The 24,379-nt window shown below is 40.8% G+C and overlaps 3 long non-coding RNA genes across 4 annotated transcripts; all 3 read left to right on the top strand.

Moving 5' to 3' along the window:
- Positions 1-2,512: 2,512 nt before the first annotated feature.
- On the top strand, positions 2,513-3,752 carry LOC124678565. Its single transcript, XR_006994531.1, has 3 exons — positions 2,513-2,564; positions 3,204-3,469; positions 3,626-3,752. It is a non-coding gene; the product is annotated as an uncharacterized LOC124678565 (long non-coding RNA).
- Positions 3,753-7,184: 3,432 nt separating this feature from the next.
- Positions 7,185-8,369, top strand: LOC124678681. The gene is made up of 2 exons (XR_006994573.1): positions 7,185-7,217; positions 7,955-8,369. It is a non-coding gene; the product is annotated as an uncharacterized LOC124678681 (long non-coding RNA).
- Positions 8,370-14,546: 6,177 nt separating this feature from the next.
- LOC124678053 lies at positions 14,547-17,506 on the top strand. 2 transcript variants are annotated; one of them, XR_006994313.1, is made up of 3 exons: positions 14,547-15,157; positions 17,167-17,279; positions 17,436-17,506. It is a non-coding gene; the product is annotated as an uncharacterized LOC124678053 (long non-coding RNA). The 2 variants fall into 2 exon arrangements; XR_006994312.1 differs by having other exon boundaries at positions 17,173-17,279.
- Positions 17,507-24,379: the final 6,873 nt, after the last annotated feature.

The raw sequence follows: 24,379 nt of genomic DNA on the forward strand, positions 1-24,379 counted from the left end.
ATTTGCAGATGAGGCAAGCATGTGAGGTGCAAAGTAACTCTCCCAGATTTTCAGCCCTTGCTTGGAAAACTTTTTGGTAAGGTCATGTTCTTCAAGGATTAGTTTAATATCTGCATAGTTAGGCCTTACAAACGGGTTGAAGGATCCAGTGGCGCGTAGGGTGTAGTTTGCTAGCCCTAGACAGGATGTTCCGGGGATCAACTTCGTGTTGGTTTTTAGGCCTTGTCTAGGGTCGGTTTACGATCACCGTGCGTGGCCGCCGTGCTCAATCACGAGTAGGATGTTCCGATTATGCGGTGAAAACCCTAAATCGTAGTAGGTCGTTTTAGCTTTATTTTGATCAAGCATGACCACCATCTGATCGTACACCTCGTACGAATCATGGGTGGATCGGCTCCTTGAGCCGATTCACAGGACAACCTGAGAGCCGATCGAGGCTCGTATTTAATATTTACGTGTACTAGTAAGCATGCACGTGCAATGCACGTCTTGTCCTATGTCATAAAAACATATATTGTGATCGTTTGTCATGTATTTTACCGAGCCATTTATGCCTAAGAGGTGTGAGAGCACCTAAAACACACAATCACATAAATGTATTTAAAATTAGTTATAAAAATAATTAAAAACACAAACTAAGCAACAATGCACGTACAAATGTCATTTATGAAAACATATATTGGAGTATGTTGAGATTTTGTACTCTTCTATCCAATATAGAAAATATATAGGAGGTATCAATTATCATACAAATGTCATTATGCAGGACTACTGAAACCATAAGATGAACGAAATAATGCCAGTTAGAGTATATTTTGACCACTTCAATCACAACTTAATTAATTAAATTGGTTCAGGGAGACACATGAAAATATCTGGAACCCCGAGTACCAGGATCCTCTAACTAAACGCACCATACGAAGTCCAAGGTAAACAATGAATGCATGATATTTCTTGCTGAAATTTTGCTATAACCTACCAGTCTGTATGGATGAACGGATATTAAATACAACATAAACTTGAATCAAGAAAATGCAATGACATTAGTAAAAATTATAACAAAATTCCTTCTATAAATGTTGAAAGACTACCCAGCCATCTAGGGGGTCTGAGAGGGGCAAAATGATCTGATCCGTCCGTTTCACCGTCTCCAATCCCACTTTTCACCACAGCCATCCGATCTGTGGATATTTTTCTCACTTATTCAGCTTCCCTCTGAGTCGATGATGCGTGGGGCCAGCTACGCGCGGGTCCGACGGTTGGAGACTGAGACGCTGATCGTTTCGCGTCACCTTCCTTCGTGTCCACATGCGGTGAAACCCTAGATCGAGAAAAGCAGCCAATTCCCCATCCTAGTGCCCCGGCGCCCCGCGCTTGTCTCCTCTCAGCCCACGGTGAAAACCAGATCGAGTCGTCGCGCGTCCCGCCGGCGACCGCGCGGCTCGTGGATGGCGGGATTTGGAGGCCGGCGCGCCGCCTCTCCCCGCGCGTTCGTGGGTCGGAGGAGGTGCGGCCGGAGCGCGCACGGAGGTTGGCGGCGGCGACGCCCATTCCTCTCCTCGTCCCCGTCCTCTCCTCTTCCTCCGCCCTCGAGGTCGTCTTCCGGCGGAGCGACGGCAGGGAGCACAAGGGCGGCGGCGGCTGTTGGATGCTTGTTTCCTCCCGTGCACCCACGACCTCGCGGGACGAGATGGCTTGGCCGCGCTTGGCGCGCTCGCCGAGCGGCGAGCGGGCCAAACCGGTCGGGACAACCGCCGGCGACGAAGCATCGACGAGGTATGAGGCGAGCTCGGCCGCCGCAGCTTAGATCTCGGACGACTACCGTGGCCTCGCAGGCCGATGTGTGGATTTTTGGGTGCTTATCCTTGTGCTCAGCACCATGGACGCCTCCACCGTTTTGCTACCCAGGAGAAGCATCTCGCAACCTCGTCCCTCTCCCCTCGTACCTCCTTTCGGCTTCAGCCTCGCAGCCACCTCCCTTTGGGCCATAGGAAGCGGCATCGCCCAATGCCCCACAACGACGCACGGCCGCATCCCCTGCAGGTCCAGGAAGCCGGGACGACTCACCGCTCCTCTTCATTCCCGGTGATATTTCCTGCCCAAGCACAAGGTATATGTGATTTCAATCTTTCTTTCCGAATTATCCCCGATCGTGTATCCGTTCGTAGTGGGAATGGATCTTCCCACCTGATTTGTAGCCTTTACATGCTTTCTATAGGTGCATATTGTGCCATACCGGATCTATTTTCTCGAGCTGCATGTTGATAGATGGTACATGTTGTAGTAGCAAGAAAACTGGCTGTGAAATATACATTGCATATGGAAGCTCCCAAGTTGTAGGAATCTAGCTGGTCCGGTCCGTGTTCTTGTGTTTTGGAACCCCACCTTCCGAACGGAGCCTCAGTGTCGGTTTTCTGATCTTTGAACAGTATACGTGAGAGGCTATGGGTCGACGATATCTTAATTTATCCTTTTGCATTTGCAGGATAATTATTGTAAGGAGGTAGCTGCCGTTGTGCACATTTTTGGAGCCGTGGCGATCCAACGCCGAGTTTCCACGGAAGGTAGTTGCCGCTGCACTTGCCTCATGTGCTATGCTTGAAAATCGTTAGTAATAATATAGTGTGGCTTCCAAAATATGTTCGTTGTTGGCACTATCATCGTGGATTGTGATGCAGGTGGCACTAGCTTGAACTAATCTGTCTCTCAAATTATACATACGAGAGAGATGTATTTTTCTATGTGTTTATAGTCTCCCGGAGCTTAGTGGTGATGTGGTTTTTGCATTAGGGAAGGAACAAGCAAATACACGAACTTTCAAAACATTGTTGCTGGTCAGCAATTTTCAACAAGATGGAACTTTATAATGATATCTTCCTATCAAATAGGCATGGTACAATTGAGGAACGTACTGTCTTGTACCTTCTCATTAGTTCTTGTGTATATTTTATTCTATCATACGGCGGGGTTCTTCAGCCTACAAAATATTTCACGATGATTTTATCCATAAACAGACATTTGATAAGTTAATTTCCTCCTCTGCTAGACACGGCCGTATGAGTCATGTGCTTGTATATTTTTTCATCATGAGATCGTTTTAGGTCTGATTTTCTTCTAATTGTTACTCGATAAGAAATGAAAACCGAAACATGCTCGCTAATATGAGTGTATTTTGATTCCCTATGAACCATTTGAATTTTTAGGAGGGATGCAAGAGAGAAAAGATAGCATGAACCATTCGAACAAAAATAGGTATCGAGGAAAGAAAGGAACCATTTATTTTCCTTTTGATCTTTGATGGTGAAGTTTTTGCATATAATTTGTTGGTGGGAGTTTCCTAAGGCTACTGGTTCTCCTTTGATTTTGACCTCCGCTTTCTTTTTCCATACGATGATGGGTATTTGTTTTAAGAGCAGGTTCATTATCAGATAATGTTGTTCAACAAGGACAAAGGAAAGATTATGCATAGGTAAATGAATCCGAAATTTGTTTTAGATAATCAGTCCTCTTGAAATTTATTTTTATCTTGATGGTGTTCTATACAATTGAAATGACTCACTTTTAAAATGCTTATATCACGAAGGCGCAAAATAGGTTCTGACTCATGTGTTATCTTACATTCCAGGAAAGACCAAATGTCATTACATTTGGCATGCTTTCTGTAGTGCAGAGGCTGACTGGAGGAAAGTAACTCTAGCAATCAACTAAGAAAATGAGGTTTTAGTTCTACAGCATTGCTGCCACGTGTGCGGGACCTTCAAGGGCATGCGGCTAGGCGTGGACCACTGCTTCCTCTCTGTGTGTGTGTGTGTGTGTGTGTGTGTGTGTGAACACTGATTTGATGCATGATCCCTTTTCTTTCATGGCCTGTAGCACCACAGGATTATCTCCATGAATCACTCCAAGATTTTCTCCGAAGGTAATTTTCCTCTTGTGTTATTCTCGCTCAAATCGTGGAAAGGAAATTAGCTGTTGGTATTGTTTCCTATATTGAAGTTGGTTCTAGCTATTGAATAGCTGGTGCATGAGAAGTTGCATATGGTAAGTTCCTCCTACATGCATTTATACAAGTTATTGTAAAAGAAATTTGTATGCACTTGTTTTGTATAGAGCTGAGTTATATTATAATATGAGAAGTATGGTCACCATGACTAAACCAGCATTTGACTACATACGTTTGATCAAGAAAATAGACTATCCGAGCAATGCCTCATTTGTTGTTTCATTAGTAGAATCATTCTCCTATCCCGACCAAACAAATGAAGGGAATTGCTATAGCAGGCTATGCTTGTTGTAAAGGGCATTTAATAATAAACATCACTTCTACTTTTTTCTAGATTATGCTCATAGAATCATATTTCTATGAAAGTCTTAGTTCCCTAGCTATCTAAGAATTTTTCAGTAATACTAAGACATCTATATGTATACGAGTTTTTTTACTAACTCGGTTTGAAAGATTAATATTTCGAGTGGCGTCATCAACTCGCACGTATTGACGAGTCCGGCATTTTTTAGCAGATTATGCCTTTAAGTCCGTGTTTATAATGCATAAAATTGTTCTTTCTACCTTGCTATCTCGAGAAATATTGGCTGCATCATGCGAGGCATCTTTTCCAACATTATTAATACATTAGGCATGTGTGTTTTCTTTGAAGGTGAAATAAATGTTCCCTTTTCATGCTTTACGAGAAGCTATTTCATTCTTGTAGTAAGGAAAGTCTGGCTCATGTTAATTATTTGTGTTCTTCTTTTGTAGATATACGATGTATCTATAGCCATCCGTATAGTGGTAAGTTTGTTTTACCTAAATATATGTACCCTTTGCCGACCATTTGATTACCATGTTAAAATATGTTTCTGAAGAAAAAATTGTGATAAGGAAATATTACTATATGGTCAATTTTCTTGATTCTATATGAGTAAATGCTATTTGGAGTAGTAAAATTTGACTGAACCCTTGTAGATGGATCAAAAATATCATGTACCCTTATACACCAACCTTACTCTTGCTATCCTTCCAAACAGGGTCTGTGGGTGATGTAAATTGCGGTTCGTCTATTATTACACGAATACATTTAATTCATAACTCTTGAGGCATATTCCAACGGATTAGGTTTTCCCTTTTATGACATATTCATTTGTTTTCAGTTCTGGAATCTGTTGAATGTACAGTGCACGGTGGTAATCTGAATTTCGAAATGCTTCATTTCATTAGATTGTTTTGCTTTAAAGCCATGGATTTATGTAGCCAAGTTAACCATTTGTATGGCTCAGACTCGCGATTTAGACTATGGCTCAAACAAAAAAGAATCACTTCATCATGCTAGGAAGGAATGAATGGTCCAGTACAAGGTCATGTTGTTTGGAGTTAACTGTTACTCCCTCCGGTTCATAATTCATTCCATGGTTTTAGTTCAATTCCAGTTGCTCTTAGATAAAGTGTTACTCCTGCAGGAGCTACACACTTATGTTTGTAGATAACCTAAATTTTATGAATGCATGATTGAAATGATTTTTTTGATTAGGTTAGTTTTCCAAGTAGTAAGATGTTTACTGCTACAATTGATACATATGGAAAGTTAAGGGAAATATGATGCTTTGGTTACACTTTATTTGATTCATTCATAAACTTCTAGCTCTCGCACATGTGCCAGTCTGTATGTATACCAATGGAAAAAATAGAAGTAATTAGGTTGCTTGATTTCTACCTTAAAAGGAGATTTCATTCTATTTACTCCCTTGATTAATTTCATTGTATTGTGCTTATAGGGTTGGATGTCAAGGAGATTCCCACGCCAATGCCGACAATGACCAGCTTTGATGCTCTGCTCGTAGGTGTGCTCATCCTATCCCCACCGTGCTTTTCCCTCTATGTTCAATTGTACTACTTTTTGATGTTTAGGTCTCTCGACTTCTTGAATAATCCCATGACGTTTTCGTGAAAAGGCACAAACAAATAGGATACCAAGATAAAGTTCGTAAATTTTAGTGCAAAGGTGAATTCATAGTGTTCTTTAAAAGCTATGTTTCTTATATATCTACAGTGTTGGCTGCTATAATTATCCTTCATGTCACAGTTTATCCATACCTCACTCGATTGCAATATTTATACATGCGCAAAGTGCTGATTTTTTGGCGCTCTAAGATTATTGTACTATATGCCCCGATGTGGCATTCGGTTACTCGTCAAACTCTTTGTGGACTTGTTTATTTTCTTCTCTCCATCTTATAAACCCGAGAAATATGCACTCGCCAATGCAATCTAATCGAATATTAGTTTGATAGCCGAGTGTGTGTTTTTTGAGCTAGGAGGGAGGAAGGAGATATGAGGCGAGAGATTTTTTTATACGGGTGTCCTGTGGAGGCAGCAAGCACGACACATGTATTCTGAGATTTTTTTGGGTATGATCGCGGATGATGTAGCTAAAGATGGCTACTGGAAGTTTTGTAAGGCCCCAATTTATGATGCATTTAGGATGACTCCTCTCAGTTTCTACTTGCCTCGGAAAAATTCTCTTGTGGATGATCTGGTTTGAAGGATTAGTCTCTAGCTGACATATTCCGGGTATTGGAAAAATGTTCTAGCGGTATTCTATCTCTTTGCTGCACGCTAGCTACAAGAGTGTGCCATGTGACTTGGATTAGGTGGGTTGTTTGGGTCCGCCGATAGAGGAGAAGCAAGGGAAGATGATGTCATTGCACTTATGATTTATTTGGCCATGATTGCTCTTAGGAATTGTGTGTCGATAGTGTTCTTAAATTAATTTAAATATTCACTCCGATCTCGTCGAACATGTATTTATTGATATTACATGAAAAAGATAGTTGCTTCTCAATGTAGGATGTCGACGGATAGTATTTTCCCGATGTGATACATGGCCCGACCGAAACCGATAAATAAACCAGGTAACACAATATATGTATATATATGTATCATTCATGCAATATGCGGTACTAATATATGGCGGAAAGTGTACTCTTTGAAGTTATCTTACCACCGTTTAGTGCAAGGTTGTGATTTTGGAATATTTGTTTTTCTTACTAAATGTTTTACATATTTGGATATAAGCTTTGCCCTCACCCACCCCCCTTGACATTACCCTCTCTCTTTGCCGTTTGTTTTCTTCAGGGCGGTGTCAAGCCGCATCTCCTCCTACCTGCATAGATGGCGATCGGAGGGTTTAAGCTCAGGTGAGCACTTCCTCCACCCTGCAAAAGTATGATTTCTTCTTTTTCCATGAAAACGTTCACCTCTATTTTTTGTTTGTTTCACCAACTAGATTGCTTGTCTTCGTATCGAACCTGGTGATGTAATATATGTTAGATGTGATCCGCTTATACTTTTATTTGCATTCTGGAAGTTGTCAGGCTCATATGTTTTGAAATATCTAAGGAAATACCCGAACTAAATAAGTGTATAATGATTTATGGTCTTTAGGCACGGGCGCATAAGTAAGGGTGTCAAGTGGGATCCCACTTTTATCCCACTTGTAGTATAATTTGATTTTTTTAGTACAAATTTTGACATCAAAATTTGAACTACATAGTACAAAATGACATCCCACTGGGATCCCACCTTGATACCATACGCATAAGTGATTCATGCATTATTTGAATGTGCGGGTGACATGATTGAATCCATAGAACAATATATAATCTGGAAGTCGATACTTTTTCCAATGAAAGTACCATGTGGGCAATGTAAACCTAGAGGAAAATATCGGGTTAAGGACCAAGCAACCATGTTGTAACTTGGAATGACCCATTTTAGCTTGATTCTCGTTACTTTACTCGTCTTATAAAGCTAAGTGAAAATTTAGTCTATTCACCGTCCGAAAGATAAAGACCTTGTGGTTGAAAGGATTTCACTCCCGGAACCGAGTGATACATGTACTAACTTGATTAAACAAAGAGCAACAAATACCCTAATTTTTTTGGTCTGCTCATTTTTTAGGTAAAAATTGTAGGGGAGCTGATTCTCAAGCGGGCAATGGATGATCTCTCAAGGTTGGGAGTGCTCACTCTTCAAGCCAAGTTCTTGTTGAATCTCTCTTTTATCAAACATAGCTTTGAGTATGTATTATGAAACTGTCACAAGTCAGCTCATGCTCTGGAGGCATTACATGTGGGAGGTTGTCCTGGCAATCATAATGTATGGGTTACAATTTTTCCTTGCGATGCACACTGTTTGTTGCCAATGATCTGGCAGTGCCATAAGGAAGTACATGTGTTTCATCTGTAAATATAAGATGTAACTTTATATGAACCGAATAGAGTAAACTATTCAGTGTGCAAACACAAAGTATTCCTTAGTACAAATCATAGATAATTCCATGGATAAAGCTTATGGTATAATATTTTTTTGCTTGTGTCTTTGTGCCGGGGCCCTGTCGTGTGCTGCTTCTCCTATGGGTTGTTTGCTAAGTCTGTTAAGATAATGTGATGCCGTACCTATCTGCCTTTGCGCTGCCACCTGGTTTATCTTCTCGGTTGTGGAATCAATCTCATGTGGTAACTACGTCAAATTTTCTAAGTAGAACCTTATCAGATAGGGGAGGGTTCCTGAAAAGCCACCCGCTGACAACATTTTGTTTATTTCAATCTTTTGATTAACTTCTCCTTTCTTCATAAGGTACACAGGTTGTATTGTTATTGACATGTAAGTTGGTCAAAGCAATCATATGTTCTTCAGTCATGGCCTACATATTATGTTCAATGTGCGTCTGCTTATGGCTTAGATATAAATCTCAGACAATATAATATCATGGATAAAACTTATGGTTGCAATATTGTCTTGTTTTTGTTGTTTGCCCGCAATGGAAGATAAAGAATAAAATAAGGCTAAAGATAGGGAATGGCCATCCATTTAGATCAAGTAAAGAGCTAATTTAAAATAAGTTATCATAGAACTTATGACTTGAATATTGCCTCGCTTGGGTTTTAGGATTTCCTACTATTTCTATAAAAAAAGTATCATGTTAGGATTCTGGAATGACAACATATTGTCTTAGAATTCTAAAATGGTAAATATTGGGGCGAGCAACAGAAGGCTGATGGCGTAGGTGGCTGATGGCGTAGGTGGCTGATGGCGCGGGTGACTATGGTTGATGGTGTGGATGGCTGCGACATAGTACTTGGTCAATGGATTAGATGGGTGGAGAAAATGGAGGGAGATGTAGCAAATCAAGGCAGAGGGTAGGGAGATGGGTTAAGAGGAAGAGGTTGGGCAGTTAACGCAAATCGCAATGGGATGAGCGGAATTAGCTGCGAATAGAGGTGGAAATTATTTACGCGAGGCAAATATTTGCAATAGTTCCTGGTTCCGATGGTGTCCGTTAAGGGGCTCAAAATCTCGAACCGGTTTTTTTTGTCTTGCTACTCATAGTAAGTAGAAACATTCTTCTTGGAATTAGTAATTACCCTTTTATGATTCTTTTTATGATGCTACCTCTTTAGATGCAATAAACATAATTGATGGGAGAGCCTATACAAAACCATAAAAGCTGAAAAAATAGTGCGAAATTGTACTAAATTGTCATATCTTACTGCAACACCTCGATGGAATGGTGTGTCTACAGTTATACTAAAGCAGCTAAATTCCAAGATAATTCTTAATACTAAAATAAACTAAAACTTATAGGTTAGATTCTGCATTTGCGCGATAGCGCAACGGGTCATCTAGTAATAAAAAATGACAGAGAAAACATGTCATTTATGAAAAAAAGTAGTTAAAAGGAATCATCCAAGCAACAATAGTTGTTGCATTCCATATCCATACTGAACCCAAACTGCAAAGGTCAACAAATGCACAAAAGACTTTACAAGCATTAATCAAATTAAGCAAGCGGCTACCCAGCCCCATCTCATCTCAAGTGTTTCATGTAAGGAAAGCTAACTGCCATGCGAAGTCCAAGGTAAACAATGAATGCATGATATTTCTTGATGAAATTAAGCTATAACCTACCAGTCTGTATGTATTCTTGATAAGAGGTCCATCTATGTATTCTTTAACAAAATCTCAACTAAACTAAGAGGTCCATCTATGTATTCTTGATACATGGCGAAATATGAGTGACAGATAAAATAACTAAGCAACATTGTATCTTCTATTTATTCGCGGACGACGGTTCTTTCTTGAAGGTCCACTTTTTTATGCGATCAATAAGGCTTCGTGCGATGGCTGGGATATTGCTTAAAGCTTCATTTGCTTCATACTTCAGGATGTGAACCAAAAATCGCTTCCTTAGTTGAAAACCGTCCTATATATGCATTATACAACATTTGCAAATGAGTGACAGATAAAATAACTAAAATATGTGCAAAGTGTATGCAAATGAACATGTGTAAATACTCACCGTGGGTACTGGAAAATGTAGCAATCCATCGCACCATGAATGCATGAACTCAAAAACCAAATAACCCGACAGAGCACTGCATGCATATAATGTTACATTGCGGGTCGAATAAATACGTTAAGATTGTAACACATTGTTAAGATTCTTACTCGTCTAGATTTGTTGGAACTTTGGGAGCCTTGCAACCCCATTTAGTTATGTCATCCTTTGATGCAGGGTTTGCAACTTCGAGGGCAAGATTAAAACTATCGGCCACATTCTTAAGTATAGTCTTCGCCAAATATGGTATTGGAAGCGGGTCCAAAAAAGAGATAACTTTTTTGTGCCGATCCAAGACGAATAACTGGAATAACCCAACAATATCCCAAGGCAATAAAATCTGCACCGATACATTTAAAAATATAGCAATCATTATAACAAATAATTGACTTTTAAGAATGAAGGATTGAATTCTTACCATATTGCATTCAGATATATGATACTCATTGCTGTCAGGCCAGCTAAGAAACAACTGAGCCAACCGAGCAACATCAGGATAGTCACTACGACTTGGATCTCGTGCATATTGAGACATCAACTAAAATAATAATAAAAAACATTAGTATATGCCACAAATGAGTCACATATAAATAGATTTAGTATGTAGTTATAGTAACTTACACAGAAGTTCAAGTCCATGTAGTGGACTGGGACATCCCTAGCAAGCTGGATGTCGTGCCACGCCAGTATCCGTACAGCCATATTAAAGCAACTAACGTCCATATTTTCATTCATTTTTAGTATGCTACTTATTTGTCTTAAATTAAGACTAATAGGATAAGGACTCGAACTTTTAACCCATTCGGTCCTGTAAAATTAGAATTATGTCAATTACAATTACAAGTATGCTATCGCAATTTATTAGAACAATACAATAAAATGAAAAAAATGTTGCTTACTCTAGTGAAAGGATATCATCAACTGTGCTGATGTATAGGCAAAGTTCATCTATTAATTCCTGGTCTGTTGGATTGGCAGATGGTAACAGAAGCAATGATTGCGAGATGAACCCAATTTCCGACGCTAGTTTCGATGTTTTGTTGTTTTTAGGAGGTCCATCCACAATGACACAATCAGTAGGATCAAATGTATGTTCTTCCTCATCTTTCAAGTCTCGATTCCTTATATTATCATCATTCAAATGTGAATCCACCAAAATTACGGCTAGTTTGTTTCTAAAATCGGTCATATTGACCTATTAATCAAGCGTAAATAAAGTTAGTTTTCAAGTAATAATGATACAACCTGGAATAAGTATCGCGATATGGAGCAAATATACCTGTTCAGGAATGTCGGATAGAATATCCCCCGTGAAATATTCCATGAAATTTAACATCCATAGACCACACGATGACCTGCATGATTATAATTTTTAATGATACAGAAATTAGTATTTATTCAATAAGGATAATCATTCCTCACCAAAAACGACCTTCAAAATCATTAAAAATGAAAATTTGAGGGCAATTTGTTTTTCTGAATTGTAGGAGAGACAAAAGCAGTCCACGGCCCACGGCCCACGGCCCACGCACACCCGACGGCCGACAGGCGCGAGATTACCTCGCGGACCTCACTCCTTGTCGTCCTCACTCTATGTCTCATCACCGTCAAAAACAAAAATTAACAGTCACAGTACTCGCTGGCTCTCCCCCCGCCCCCACCCACCGGCGTCGACCGGACCCCCGCTCTCCCGCCTCGCCGCAGATGGCCTGGACGGCAACCTCCTCCGTCCTCTTCGTCCAGGCGACCTGAAGCCAACGGAAGGCCAGGGCACCCAGCGGGAGGGGCAAAAGGAGGTGGATGGGCGCTCACCGTCTCCACTGGATCCGCAGCCGCAGCCACCCGCCTTCGCCACCGGGGCCTCCCCGTCCCTCTATTAACCATGGGTCCTCTTCACTCGTCGGAATCTGAGCGGGGGATGAGGTTGCTGGAGGTCGACGTGGGGGCGCTGAATCGGGGGCTGGAGAAGGCCATCACCGGCGCCAGGTATCCCCTTCACCATCGTGTCCGCAAGTCGGCTGTGAGGTGAGTAAATCCCCTCATGCATAAAATTTACGAAATGCTCGATGAATTAGGCATGAAAATGAAGAGCATGGTTTACAAACCAACTACCGATGCGGTGATGTTCGATGCCGAAGATTAGGATAAGGAGCAGACTCTAGTTAACCCAAGCAGGGGAGGCCATTAGGGTCACCAAGAACCTAAGGGTTTGCACTTTGCACTGGCTACCACACTGCTATTAAATTTATATCGAGCATAGCTCACTGGGAGATATTGTTCGGGATAACAACCGATTTCATTGTTACAGAGATGGCTGTTGTTCTTGCAACGATACCTAGTAGAAGTACAAAAACTCGTTTGTTTTCTGGAAGGATTGAGAAGTGTTGTTCTTTTTCTCTTCTTAAAAATTAACAAAGCACTGGTTTGTTTGTTCTTATGTGTTGGTTCAGTTTGTTACAAAACAAAATATAAGTATTGCTGACATTTTTGTTACAGGAATCGCGAGCTTTAAGGAGACCACAACGTGCTAACAATGGGCTATTGAATTAGTTGGGCTTGGCTTTATATAGCAAACTGAGGAATTTACTCATGGGACGTTAATATAAAATTTACATGTCTGCAACTAATAATATAGCGAACTCGACCATTATTGCTCTTGGGGGGCTTTGGTTTAGTTTATAGTAGGATGATTTCAGTAATCCCTGACGCACTTGTTTGCATAGGGACTCGGGAAGACTTGTGATTCAGAACAATGTGTAAAAATAAGTCTTTAAGTAATGGTAAAATAAGCGCAGCTAAGAGATGGCCCTCTTCAGCGAACAGGTCACTGAAAATAGTGAATTCTTGAAGTATTAAGCTAGCGTCTTATACGATGGCAAGGCAAGGGAATGTTTGGCACAGGCGTCCTCTTTTCTCCTTTTTTTTGTCACGTGCAGGTAAATAGAGATGTGGATGATAGCTTTATCATCACTGTTTTTATACTTCCTGCTTACACTTATAGAGAATATAGAGTCATGGTACTTGTTACAGTCCCTCTGATCACCCCAGTTCATATTTCCTAAATACCAAACAAATATGGTAGTAATACTAATGTCTAATCAAAGTATGAATAGCTGCATCGGCCTACATATATTTCAGTACATGTATTCAGTTTGGTACATTTGGATGTCTGGTACCTATTAAAATCTGGGAGGTCACTTGCATAGTATGCAGTCTGATCACCATATATAAACTACTGCAAATGTCGATGGTCCAACACGAAAAGGCAGACTAAACATCCATCACCACTGAATATGTGTATTCTTTCCCTATTATTACTTACTGGTGTTTTAACACAAAGCAATCATTATGTATAATTATACACATCATTGTCCCTCTAGAAAAAAATACATAGATAACCAATGTACATATTTATTTCTGTATGACATAACAGTATCTACTCATCATCAGATATGTATTGAGTTGTTGCATTGTAGCTAGCTTGAAATTAAAGTGATGGTATGGAAGTTATTTTGCCTATAACATGAAATAAAGTGTTAAAAAGTTTCAAATTATATAGAATTACCTACTGCATTGAGGCAAATATGATTCAATAGATCATAACTATGAAAAACTAAACCTGGGCCCTTATCTAAATCCGATAATTTGTTTTCCTCTTGGGGAGAATGGAATTGGTAATATAAGTGGCCACTATGATTTAATTTTTTCTAGGGAACTCAGGTATTTATGTTCTGGGATTCATGTGAAGAAATATAGGGTTTGTGCACAGATTTGAATTCAAGTGGGAAACCTAACTATGTTGATTAAGATTAGCATATAGGTAAGTTAAACTATAGACTTGACATATGTACAGTAATCTTACTTGTACATCTCAAACAGGTTGGAAAGAGTACTAATGCAGTTTAAAACAAACAAGATGTGCGGCTGCCATTTGTTGTTAAGGAACTACATGGTCGTCTAAAATCCCTCGCATGAGCGCCGTGGTAGGCATTACAGAAAGGAGGTGCAAATGTCCAGCGCCATCGCATCAGCGCCTTACTTGGCACTGCAACAAGGAGGTGAGGATGTCCAGTGGCCGGCGACATGTCGGAAGGCCCATGGAAGCATCAGCCAGTATTGTCTGGTGACCAATGATACACAGGTGATATCATCTCTGTTTTTTCCAAATGTGAATTCTTATGTAGAATGTTTTGCTTCCGACTTGCAATTAGTAATAGTAAATGGATAATGAAAATGAATTTTATATCAATCGCAGTACAACCATGAATATGCTTTCCATTGTTTCTAAAGAATAAATAAAATCGACATGCCCTTATTGCATTCGCTCTTTGCTTTTGAAGCTTCCAAAATGCTAAGAGGGGGTCACTATCGGCATGGTAATGCGGCCACAGGTCACGATTTCTAGGTCCATGGATGAGAGTATGCAGTCCTAGGGATGGGATGGTAGCAACATCGGCAGACAAAACAACCAACGTCTCTTTTTTTGGATGCATAAGTAGCACACATGGTAGAATATGCAATGTGGTGTTGAAAAAAAACGCGTTAACACTATGGCTTAGAACTCTTTTAGGATAGTATCACAAAGAACATGCAATGTGGTTTGGGGAGAATGGACATAGCAATTAAACTGCTTTTGTTCCTGCCTTATTTATATTTAAACACACTCCTCGTTTTTGATGGTTTGTTATTGTAGGTAGACATGATGGATGAGTAGTATGCTACTGATGAAGATGATTAAGTACGATGTCATCTACTCTCATTTGGTAAGTGCATATGCACACTTTATTATTTCTTACCTGCGGACACATGATTCTTTGTAATGAGAATTAATGGGACATATAAAAAAAACAAACTTTTGATTGCGTTGAGTTGAGAGGTATACCCATCTGTTTGCAGACTGCTCGTAATACACTCTTCCCTTGGCCATGTTGTCACGTTTAGGTCCGGCCATTTATCAGCTTTTAATTCCATGTTAAGCGATGCATATTTCAATAAATTTTGCAGTCCTTCCAGCTGTTGCACGAATAAATGACAATATTAACATCACAACCGAAGAATAACAGAAAACCATCTTATCAAAAGATAGGGCAGTGGGACTAATTGCTAACCATAGCAGCGAGGTCTTTGCGGCCCATTCCTCTGCCGAGCGAGTCGAGCACTTGGATACTTCGTTTTCTGGTATTTATAACTGCTACGTACCAATGCATGTTGTTACTGTTCACTGGAATGTGTATCTGAAACTTTTTAGTTAGTTTAGTTCCGGTATAAACAAACATTCGTCCTCCATAGAATTTAGTGGAAATGTAAGAAACTGAGACTAACCATATCATATTTCAAATAAGTTCTGACTCGATCTAATAACCATGTTGGTGCGTCATCAAGCCCCAGACAGCTAAAACTCTTTATCGTCTTAGAGACGCATGCATTCTCTAAGAACACACTTCCACCTGACCTCACTTGTAGATGCTCTGTACCACGTATGCAATTTATGTACGCGTTTATTATCTACAATTTCAAAAGCATACAATGGTTATAGGAGATAATAGAACTCATAATAAAATAGCGAATCCTTGTGACAAAACTATATATGCTTACTTCATCGCCAATGAATTCTCCAGGAGTTAAAAGTGACAGTAACTCGGCCTTTTTAAGATATCCATCGTCGATGCTCACTAAATATCTCTTGTCGCTTGGTTCGTTTCTGATTTTGTCAATCACGGACCAATCATCGCCGGTGCAGGCATAATCTGTCACAATGGAAGTAATAGCATGTATTAGTAATGAAGATAATAAATATAGCAAAAGCAGGCAGAGAAGGTTTTGTTATGTGCCTTCTGGAGAAACCACATAGTCTTGTGTCTTCTTAGGCTTGTTATGCCGTCGCATATGTTTCTCTATCTGCATGGGCGATGCAAACTCGTTCTCCATAGTTCCTGGCCCTTCCGTGCCGGATGTTGTTGCTAAGTGCTTGTCCTGAGCTGACAGCAGTTGTTGATTTGTTTTGTTTTCGGATAATTCCTGGGAACAACAAAAATAAAAGTGAAACCAGGAAAAGGGTGTTGGATAATTACTTTGGAGAAGTGCAATCATTGGGGAGTTTTTAGGACAAAGAAACTCACATTTGTCAATTCGGAGTAAGTAGCCTCTTTGCCGGTTATATTTTCTAGCTCGTTGGACTCACAATAGCACCGAATCTGGGTGGAGATTGATCCACAGAGGGCATCGGGGATGGCGGCCCAGACATTGATAATGATGCAACACAGCCAGATTCGTTGGGCGAGTGGACAAAGTTGAGGTGGAGGAGGCCGGCGAGGTGGAGGAGAGTTTGGGTGGGGCGATTGTGGAAGGGAACAGTATCGTGGTGACTGCTTCTGGCGGTTGCTGTAGAGTTGTAGGTGCCCACGTTCGCTGGAGTCCGGAGTCCCTTATCGATCGATCAAGTCTGGCGCGGTGCGAGGTGGAGATCGATCAAGTCTGGCGCGGTGCGAGGTGGAGGAGTGTGGGGATGCGGCCTGCTACGGCGAGATCATGAGGCATTATTTTCCTCGTAGGGAATCTACCTCTGTAACAAACTATCCGTATATGTAGCAGTACAATATTTTTATTGTTCTATCCGGCTGATTTATCTCAGGCCCACGTTTTTTTGCCTTTTCTTATACCCCACGTACATAATAGTTGTAGACATTGACTTTTCTTATAGCCCATCTCCAGAAATGCCTTTATAATATATTAAATGATTAAATTGGGCCTTCTACTTGCATATTTGGAGGAGGAGTAGGCCGTTATGTCTGATCTGTCAGCTTCCCACACATCTGGAGGGCTCCTTGCGAAATATATTGCGTCTTCTACCAGGAAGGAGATCACATCCATTATAGTATCCTGAAGGTACATCATATCTATATTTTCTTCTCTGGTACTACAACTTCTCTGGTTGCAGGGTATTTGTAAAGGATACATGGTTACGTGTAACATGGTTAAAAATTAAGTCTCTTTTATGCTTATTGGTGCTTTGCAGTTACATGTTTCAGTCACTGGTTATAGGAATTTTGGCTCTTGTTGTCAAGAAATTACTGCATTAAGTGAGCACAGAGAACATTTGGCTACAACAGCACAGTGAGCACAGAGAACATTTGGCTGCAACAGCACTACAGGTACAAGCTTATTTCATCCTTTTATTTCCCATGCTGTGGGTGGATTGGAAGCTGTGAACATAGGAGATATGGATTGGGGCATCATGTGAATAGAAAAACATGCTATATTTATTTTTTACAACAAATGAAAGAAATAATAAGACTAACAAAACTAAAATTTTCCCACTAATTTTTTTATTCTGGATCTACGTGCCTAATCAACTTCATCAAACTTGTTAACTTGAGCTGGCGCGATGCGGGGTGTACTTTGCGTCAGATGGTTGAAGAGGTGTTTGATTGAAGAAGCTTGGTCAGGTAGCTGAACTGCATTGCACTCGTTCGTCGGCTTCTGAGCATCCCTCCTTAGAAGTACAACATTTTTGACCCCTTCACCGGAATACAAGTCATTACAAATTCGTTCTCGCACACCTACAACATGAAATAATTAGACATGTAGTTATCAGGAATGGTGAAGCACTAATAAAAAAATATAGGCACCTTCAAGCATGTCAAAGTGATGACATGCTGAGCATCGATGGAATGTAATTGTGGTTGCTGATGTACTTAAAAGACTTCCTGTTTATAAAAACATCGAGTAAGTAATAGTGCGAAATGCATTTTGTACAACACCTTTTAACCATTTAGAGTCCAGACTTACTTGAGGCTTGGTCAACTTCCATAGAGGTTGCCATGACGAATGAATAATGCTTTTCACCAATCAACAGTTGTTCTTCGTGCCTCTGAGCAAGTTCATCAAAAATGCGGAGGAACACAATGTGATTACTGGAGTCCACCACTGCTACTTCCCTCATTCCTACCGGGAAATATGTCTCGTGGTCCAGTGGGCTAACATACATGATAATGCCCGCAATATCTATAATTGATACAATATGTTATTACATAAAAAAATTAATTGACACCGAACCGATATAATGTAGCCATTTATGAATATTTTATGTACACAAGAATACCAGTGGTTGCGCCATTAGGTAAATTGATGAAGACATCATCGACATCCATATCTGTGCATTTAAAAAGAAGTGTATATAATTAGTTTTGAAAACAATTGGACCTATTCATCAATGTAGGAGAAAAGAAATTTATCAAATAGACTTGAAAAGGTATCTGCATCTACTATTTTCAGAATTCAATTTCTTGTTACTTACATCAAAAGATAGTTCCAACCTCGAGTTGATCTATCCAGAAATCATACCATTGAAAATATATGTACTTCAGAGGCTGAATTACCTATGCAAAACACGGGGATGTGCAGTCCTTGGCTATAAGCGGCGCAATAGTTTACTCTCTTTGCAGCGACCAAGGCGACGATGGAATAGAACCTCTCAGCTATGTTGGCTTTGGCTACAAACGATGTTACAAATCCCTTAAATAGACATATATGCATGGACCAGCAGCCAGTAACCCATGCATGCAGTAGCCCAGTCCACTCACAGATGGCTCGAGTAGCACAAGCACACATGCATCCAACAATGTAGCTACTGACTCGGCTAATGCAGTCCACTCACACATAACCACCAATGACTTGGCCAAATGAAATCTATGGAGGAGGAGCGTTAGTGAATATGACTTTTTTTAGATGGAAGTGAATAAGACTTGGCCATCACACGTCTCAAGTTAGAGGTGTGGTCTGTCTGACCGCATCTGATATTGTGGTCAAATGTGGCATTTATTTTTAGTTATGTTGATTAACTTTGCCATTTATTTTTTAGTCTGGCTGACCTTCCAGAAGAAGGCCTTTAACTTTTATCTTTTGAGCCACAGGATGTATTTACCCGTATACTATTTTTAGTTCAGTTGACCTGGCCTTGTCATTCCATACTTGTTTTCTTTTCTACAATGTTATATACATGTTTATAATAATTTGATAGGGATGAACTTTAAGAAGCTGATGCTCTTATTTTTGGCAGATACCAAACCTTTGTTTCTGGATGGGCGAGTTGTATTCACAAAGCAAGCATAACCTGTAATGCCACAAAGGTTATATTTTGGTACAGGAAATTCGTGAAAAGCAGATCCAACGTTTGCGGGAGGTTGTTGTTTATAGTCTTGGAAATATATTGGGTGTTGACAAAACAACAGAAAGGTAAAATATTGCCACAATTTCTGTATATCTTGAAAGGTGTTATCTCTTGTACCACATGTTATTTTACTGTTGTATGCTCCTAGTTTTCTGTTTGTTCATCACATGACATTAGTGTGATCTGCACTGCGGAGATATAAATATGCTTTTCAATTTGCATAACTACAAGCCAAAACAGATGAAAAGGGAGCACTTTCAGAAAAAAAGAGTAGGCTTCAGACAAATTAAGAACATCGACAATAACCAGGCCAATGAGACAACGAACATGCTTCCATTAACAACATAGGCTGCTCGTATAAGCAAGCACTAAAGTATTTACAAAACCTGATAATTCCTAGAGAAATACGTAGACGTTGGATTCATCATCCAGGACGGTACCACAGTAAGTTATTGCATCGGCGACATTGCGTACTCACATCCACTGAACAGTTTTGAAGACCAAGCAAACAAGTATCAAATTTGTATGATTATTAAAGGGAATATCTTCTCCAATTGCCTCACACTCTTCTTATATGTAGCACACTTCTGTGAGTTGCACATAGCACATAAGATAACTTGTTTGGAACCTTTTGACCTTCTCCAATGGGTGCAGAATCTTCTTACATGCAGCACACTTCTCCTGGGATCTGCGGAACACAGAAAATAACTTGTATGTGACCTTAGACTGAGTAGCATAAGAAAAACGATTTATGAGCTGCACGTTTCCACTACCAAAAATTAGCAGAACATATACTCCCTCCATTCATAAATAAGTGACTCAACTTTGTCTAAATGCAGATGTATCTACATGTATTTTAGTTATAGATACCTCCGGATCTAGAAAAAGTTGAGTCACTTATTTTAGGACGGAGTAAGTAGATCGATAAGCAAAATCTGAAACTCACAATCTTAGCTCCATTTAATCAAATCTAGAGGACTCTGCTTGGGATTGAAGTTATCATCAGTATTATATTGATGGTGGCTATATAAGGAGGCTTGGTACATTTAAAAAAAATGTTGACTGTAATGCATGAGCGTTAGCTCCTAGAATTAGCCAAGAACAGTTATATGCTGCTGGGAACTTACTTGCAGGAAAAAGGTAGAGGAGATGAGCCATGCAGGCAGCCTGATATTAGCCAGTAGTCGACTTATTGGCTGAGCCTGCTGTATTTTTGCTTTGTTTTTGTCTGTTCTGTTCTCTGTCAGCTATTCCCTCTCTAGTTTGTAACTGAAATTATACTTTCGCTTACTTGGCAGAACACATGCCGTGTTTCCTAAAAATAAAATCTAAGTTGTCCCATAACAGGGCAGATCAATAAAAGATGTGAACTGGTAACTTTCATAAGCAAAATAGAGTTTAAAGTTTTTACAAACACCTTTTCTTTCTATACCATCCCAAAACTTATACCTTAAAAATCCTAGCAGATGAAACTCGAGAAATAGAAGTATATAAGAAGAAAAGACCAGCCTAAAGGATGAACAAACCTGTTCTATCCCTCCAGTACATCCCTGTACACAATGTTCTTTGTGCTTTTTCCAGTGGGGTCTATGTCTATATTTGGCTTGGCCAAAATCCGAGTGGTCTGCCTTGACACACCCCTTGAAAGTGCAACATAAAGCTGGCCATGGGAGAATACAGGCTCTGGGAGGTAAATACCAACGGTCGGAATGGTTTGCCCCTGGGCTTTGTTAATGGTCATTTCAAAACTCAACCGGACGGGGAATTGTTTCCTCTTAAACTTGAAAGGAAGTGAAATGTCCTCCGAGGGCGACAAAGGGATTCTCGGTATGAACACTCTATTTCCAGCATGTTGTCCACCGACAATCTCGGCGTCGATTGCGTTATCCTGGAATGCTCTAATCATCAGTCTTGTTCCATTGCACAACCCATTGTGCGGATCGAGATTCCGGAGTAGAATGACGGGACAATTGATTTTGAGTTTCAAATCATGCGGGGCGAGGCCATTTGGAGTGAGTGAGTTGAGATAGTCCAATGGGTAGTTATTGCGTGCATCATCCTCAACGAGTCAAAGCTATAATATACCTTTGCCCGGCCAGGAAATCGGTCAATCATCTTTTTATTCAGATTGTCCACATGATCATTCTTCGTTGAAAGAATGGCACGCGCACTCATGTAGGGTCCAGATGTGGCGTTCTCATGAAGCGATGGGAACACATCTTCAATAAGCTTGTTCACCGGTTCGTCGGTAGGAGTGAAAGGAATAACAATGTCATCCGGAAGACGCACATAGTCACCACCGATTGTCTCTTCTGTTCCATTGCCAATTCTCAGTAGGTACTCGGAGAACCACTGATCGGTCTGTGCCCTCATATTGCGTGTGAGGCGTATCTTCCTAATCTTATCCCATAAATAAGACCTCTGTAGCGTAGCATCAGTGATTTGAGCTCTTGTCCCACGTGTTACAACGGGAAGGACCTGCCTAAAATCTCCTCCAAACACCACGACTTTCCCCCCAAAAGGTAAATCAGATCCCATGATGTCCTGTAAGGACCTATCAAGCGTCTCAACAGTTTGGCGCTTCGTCATGGCAACTTCGTCCCAGATTATTAAAGATGCCCTACGGAGCAGCTTTGCGGTACCACTTTGCTTGGTGAAATTGCATGTGCTGCTGTCTGTGAGCCTAATCGGAATTTTAAACCTGGAATGGGCGGTCCGCCCACCAGGCATGATCGATGCCGCTATGCCAGATGTAGCTGTAGCTATAGCTATTTGACCTAGGGAACGGACCTTCGCAAGGAGTGCTTTGTATAGATATGTCTTTCCCGTGCCACCCGGACCATCAACAAAGAAAATCTGGCTCCTTTTGTTGAGAACATGAGAGAGGATTTCATCAAAACCAGCACGCTGCTCTTTATTAAGAGATGTAAACATGTTTATGTCATCTTTATCAAAAGTTACCGACAACTCCTCTTGTACCTCTCTGGAATCTCCATTCGAACACTCATCATCCACTGGATCCAAATCCGGGAGTCCATAAGTACTAATATCTTTTCCCATGGAATGAACCAGATCCCTAATGTCTCTAAGGACCATCTGCTCTAGTGCGGCCTGGTTGGGTTGGTTACGACGGTAGTCCTCAGACATTGACTCAAGGTGCTTCTCCCACAGTGATCGGATTTGGGTGACCTCGCAGAACACAAGAATAGTTGCAAAAAGCCTTCTTAGAGCATAAGGCATTTGGAAAGTAGCTGCCTTAGTCAAGCAATCATCAATTGACTTGTCGGTCTCTATGAGACCTCTTCGCTCACATGATTCTCTGAAAGTCAAGCAAGGCCTGCCATTTACACTTTTCAAATCCTCAAATGATGCTGCACCTCTCACATGATTCATGAGCACTCTAAGGAAGTACCTCTCACCTTCAGCAGGATGCGCATAGACAATTCTTCCAATCTGCCCCCGCCCCTTTAATTTTCTTTTCTGCCACTTCTTATCACCCTTGATCCACCGGTAGAATTCTGGGAACTCTTTGTACAAGAAGTTCCTCGCAAAAGGATCGACCAGGTTCATCTTGAAAAATTCAGTGAGCATGGTACTGGAAGAAGAGGGCCGGTTGATGATGTCATCAAGATTATCGCCATCTCTGAATGTGACAGGCTGCATATCTTCCAAATGAAGTTGCAGTTGGAGAACAGAGGGAGAGACACCGAACATTGGGAAACCGCAAATCCTGGTGATAGACTCCTGTGGCCCCACAAACCTAGCATCCCTATATTGTTTAATCTCATTGATTACTTGACCATCATTCTCTACCGCTGGATCGACTGAGAATGAGGCACGATCATGTCCTTTATAGATGTACTTAAATAAATACTTCACTGCCTTGATGCTAGAGCAAGCTTCAACATTGATGTGACAATTATACCGCATAAGCAAACCAGGGTTGTATGGGACAACCCATCTATTATCCAGACTCGGCTCTTCTGACCTTCACTTGATGACCATCGTGCCTCCTCCTATAGATAGGATATGAGTCCTTTCCTTGTTGCGTGGCATCACAAAACTGCCGAGGATAGCGAAACCGACATTGACCATCTATCATGCATGGACAACTTTTCCTAAGAGCACCACATGGTCCATGGAGCATATGTTTGACCACCAGTGCATGCAATACAGGGTACTTGTCCTTGTTAGGAAGTTCTGCTGATATAACCTTGTCGTACCCGTCTGGGTTTGTTAGCTTGCTATCCGAGCTCATGATCAGAAGCATGTGCTCGTGTGGCAGCCCCCTCTTTTGAAACTCGGTAACATGGACATATGCAACAACCTCACCAAAGTACTTTTTTTTATCAAGAGTTCCTTCATACTTCGCAATTTGGCCCTGTATACTCTCGCCACAAGGTCTGGACGGTCTTGTGGTGTCTGCCCGGGTTCAAGTCTCGGATGTAATCTCCTCCCAGTGTGGGTTGCAAGTCATTGTGATAAAGTAATCAGGCTTCCCAAACCGTTGGACTATCGCCATCGCATCAAGAAACCTTCGCTGCATGTCTCTATCACCTCCTGGAAAAGTCCTCGGAAGCACGATTCTCTTACCAACCCGACAACCACGTGTCTCTCCAGCATCCATGACATCAACAACACCCTTAAGAAGATAAATCAATCACCACATCATTCTTTCTGGTATTTTTAAATGTGTAGTGGCGATGCGTGTGTAATATAAAATGGAAATGGAGAGCAGCATGATACCTGGTATAGATCAGCACGAATGCGTTTTTGATTCTTAGGATCAGAGAAGAAATCAAGTCTCATAGTCTCC

The sequence above is a fragment of the Lolium rigidum genome, chromosome 7, assembly GCF_022539505.1.
Source record: "Lolium rigidum isolate FL_2022 chromosome 7, APGP_CSIRO_Lrig_0.1, whole genome shotgun sequence".
Taxonomy (NCBI): domain Eukaryota; kingdom Viridiplantae; phylum Streptophyta; class Magnoliopsida; order Poales; family Poaceae; genus Lolium; species Lolium rigidum.